This window comes from Phragmites australis, chromosome 11 (assembly GCF_958298935.1).
Source record: "Phragmites australis chromosome 11, lpPhrAust1.1, whole genome shotgun sequence".
In the NCBI taxonomy this organism is placed as follows: Eukaryota; Viridiplantae; Streptophyta; class Magnoliopsida; order Poales; family Poaceae; genus Phragmites; species Phragmites australis.
Genome location: NC_084931.1, coordinates 7516314 through 7520271, shown reverse-complemented (window position 1 = coordinate 7520271; position 3958 = coordinate 7516314).

Sequence of the window (3958 nt, the reverse complement as noted above, 5' to 3'; positions counted from 1 at the left end):
TCATATTTATCTTTGTTGTTCTTGAAAATGCCCTTCCCCTTGTTGCTTTTATGGAATTTCTACTTTTTGATGTGGTTCTACTTGCTTTTGAAGCTTTTTGGGCGGCATTTGTTGCCGTCGAACCTCTTAGTATTCTAAATATTGGAATTTAATTCAGGCAAAAGGGCAATGCCTGTAGGGCGCTGGTGATGATTCTTTAAAAGAAGTTCATCATGTTTTTCAACCTAAAGTAAAGTATGAATTAATTCAAAATAGTGCTGACAGTTCCTAGCACAGTATTATTGTTGCAATACCCTATGGGTAGGAAGCATTGTAGACAAAGTTTTTTCTATTTTCTCCGCATCAGTGGGAGCTTTGTCACAAAAAAAGCAATCTTGAGCAGATCTTGTGAACAGCATGGTTGTATTCTCCAATGGACTTAAAGTTCTGGAGGCAAATATTGGACCATTTGTGTTGCTTCGGTTAGTATTACTGCCTTTTGCTGTTCATATTGCTCTTTGAGCGAGTTTCATAGGTCATGTGGATTTTCATCCATCAAGTATTCCATAGGTCATGTGGATTTTCATCCATCAAGTATTCAGATTTTAAATCTGGATGTAAATGGTGCCTTATGTAGTATAAAGCTCCATACTTGATTTGATCTTGAAGTGGCAGATATCCCTCTTGAGGAGGATTAATTGCCGTCATAAGTCCGCAAGATGATAGATTTATCTTCATATCCATTGCCCATGTTAGATAGTTTTTGCCATCTAACTTGAGTCTTTCGAACTTGATGTTGGACATTTTATCCTACAAATTGACCAATGATTGAATGATTTTACACTTTGGGTAAATTAAAGAATCATGATAATGTTGTAATAGTGTAAAAACTGTAAAGTCAAGTTGATACTTGAATTACATAGTGTAGACCTCAAATTATATTGGTAACATATTGAAGGTAGTCACCGAGATGGTATAGACCTTTCAGTAGTGGGGGCATAATATGTAACTATGCAGTAGATGCCACGAATTTCACTAACTTGTGTTATGCAAATCTTGTGTTAACACTATGAAAGTAATCACCAAAATTGGTGTAGACCTTCTTTAATTCATACTCAAATTGAGTACGCACATAGAGGATAGTCACTATGTGCAAACATAATGTAGATCCCACAGTAGTACATAGATACTACCTTGTGTATGGCTAATATGAGATATAAATTAAGGTAATCACCTGAAAAGGTGTAGACCTTAGTTCCAAATTTGATATTGGGTACGCACTTTAAGGATAGTCACTATGCGTTAGACATAGCGTAGATCCCATAATAGTATTAGAGTACTACTTAGTGTATGACCAATATGCAAAAGTTTGGAACATAGTGTTATATCAAGTGGAAGAGGTAATCACATAGTTTGCAATAATAAGTATTTTGCAAGAAATAGAATTTCTATTGCAAAAACAAAATTGTAAACATATATGTATGTAATAGGGAATGCACAAGGGCAAACACATCGGACATAACTAATTTCCTGAGAAAACTGGGTCTGGAACATATATTTACAACATAAAATAGTATGAATCACAATTATAGATAAAGACAGGGGCTATAACATGATTTTACAGTACTGTAAATATTAAATACTGGAATTGGCTATGAATAATATGAAACCCGGGGGGTTTTCTGGAAAAATGCCAATTATACAGTCATTTTTGACCGGCGAGCCGAAATAACCTGGGCTCCAACCTTTTTTCATTTTGGCCCAAGCCCATATGGGCTCCCTCTCACCCGCGCCCTATAAAAGGGCAAAAGATGGGTGGTTAGGGTTTCCAAACCTAACCACTCTATGGCTGCTACCGCCGCTGCCTAGTGGCTATAGCCTAAGTCGCCGGAGCCGATCCGACCATGATGGAGGCTGAGCCGCCGGTGAAGGGGCCGGAGCTAGGCCGCCGGAGGCGAGTTCTCCAGAGCCGCATGGGCTCTTGCTGCTGCCGAGTCGACCCGCCGAAGATGGGGATGAATCTGAGTCGTCGGAGGTGGAGGTAGCCACCGAGCCGTGTGCCTGCGTCGCCGCCACACGAGGGGGGGGGTGGATGTAGTCAGCTGGTGCAACACCGGAGGCCGGAGGACGGAGCTGCCGCAGAGGAGGGCGTGCCGTCGGTAGAGAAGGATGGCCCACCGGTGCTGAGCCACTGGTCAACGAGCCTGCGGGCCGCCGGTGTTGAGCTGCAGGCAGAGGAGGGCGCGGGCTCGCCGGCCGTGGAGGGTGCGGGCTCTCCGTGCAGAGTAGGGCGCTCGGCTCGCCGGCCGAGTCACGGTGTAGAGGAGGGTGCTCGGCTCGCCGGCCGAGCAGCCGTGCAGATGGTCGAGGGGGTGCACCAACCCTTCCCACCTTGCACGCGCACGCGCCGGGCGCGTTTAGATGCCCTCGAAGGGGAGGCCGGAGGCTGCATGGGCCCAAGATCCCGGGCGGAGGCCTGGACGGCGATTGGCCGCTGGAGTGGCGAAGCAGCGGAGGGTTCGGTGGACTGGCACAGTGGGGGTAGCCACGGTGGAGCCTGCCATCGTGGTCGGAGAGCCATTAGCTCGGATGGGAGGCGCGGCGGCCATGGAGATACCAGTGGATGAGTCATCAGAGGGATCTTCCTTGACATCAAAACTGGAGTCTATGAAGGCCGGCGAGTTGAGGTCAATGCCCTGGGAAGAAGAGACAGGATTGTAGTCCGCCATTGCTCCCAGGAGGCTTCTGCTGCGACGGATACAGAAGTTCCAATTGCGGCGGCGGATCTCCAAAGTTGGTTCTGCCATCACAGTAGAGGGAGCCACGTCGGCCATTGGAGGAGACAGTGGAGTATACTCTGGGGAGTACAACCACACACGCTCCTCTGGATCTTCCTCCTCCTCCTCAGACACCATCGCCGGTGTGCTATTGAAGAAACGGGCGGCACCTGAGCGTGCTGCCATTGTGGGTGGTGATCCGGCAGGGACAACGGCTGCAGGAGCCGCTGCAGGGGCAGGTGGAGCCCCTGGAGGTCCGCGGTGGCGGCCACAACGGCGACATCCACGTGCACAAGCACGACGACGACGATGAGCACGTGCATGGCCAGGGCTTCTGTTATGGCCAAGGGGCGAGATGTGCCGGAGAACGGCTGTCTCCAAGTCCATCAAGCAACGAAGGACTTCACTGATGGTTGAAGGTGAGGCCATCTCTTTCTTTACCTTGATCTGAGAGAGACCTTCGAGTCTGCTTTGGTTTTTGTGGTGGCCGATCGGCCCTCTCTTCTTGTTCTGTGTTGTTGCTCAGTGGTGAAACTATGTGTTGATGACGTGTTAGAGTAGTACTGTAGAGGGATTGAGAGAATAAGAATTCATCTATTTGATTGATGAGTTTACACACATATATACATGTTCAAGGGACAAGAACGGATCGAGTATCTTTTCTTGGCTATGTTGTTACTCTACAGGGAATAGAAGTGGATGAAGCAAAAATTGAAGCCATAAAGAGCTGGCCAACCTCTAATACTGTTACTCAAGTGAGAATCTTTCATGGTCTTGTTGGTTTCTATCAGCGCTTTGTGCGGGATTTCAGCACCATTGCTGTCCCATTGAATGAATTGACGAAGAAAGTAGTGGTTTTCAAATGGAGATCTACACAAGAAAAAGCATTCAAGTTGTTCAAAGAGAAATTTACCCATGCTCCTTTACTCCAACTCCCTGATTTTGGTAAGACCTTTGAGCTAGAGTGTGATGCTAGCGGGATTGGAATTATAGGTGTGTTAATTCAAGAAGGTAAACCTGTTGCTTATTTCAGCGAGAAATTAAGTGGGCCAAGTCTGAATTATTCTACCTACGATAAAGAATTGTATGCTTTAGTTCGTGTGCTTGAAACTTGGCAATATTATCTATGGCCCAAAGAATTTGTTATACATTTTGATCATGAATCGCTGAAACATATTAAGAGTCAAGCTAAATTGAATAAA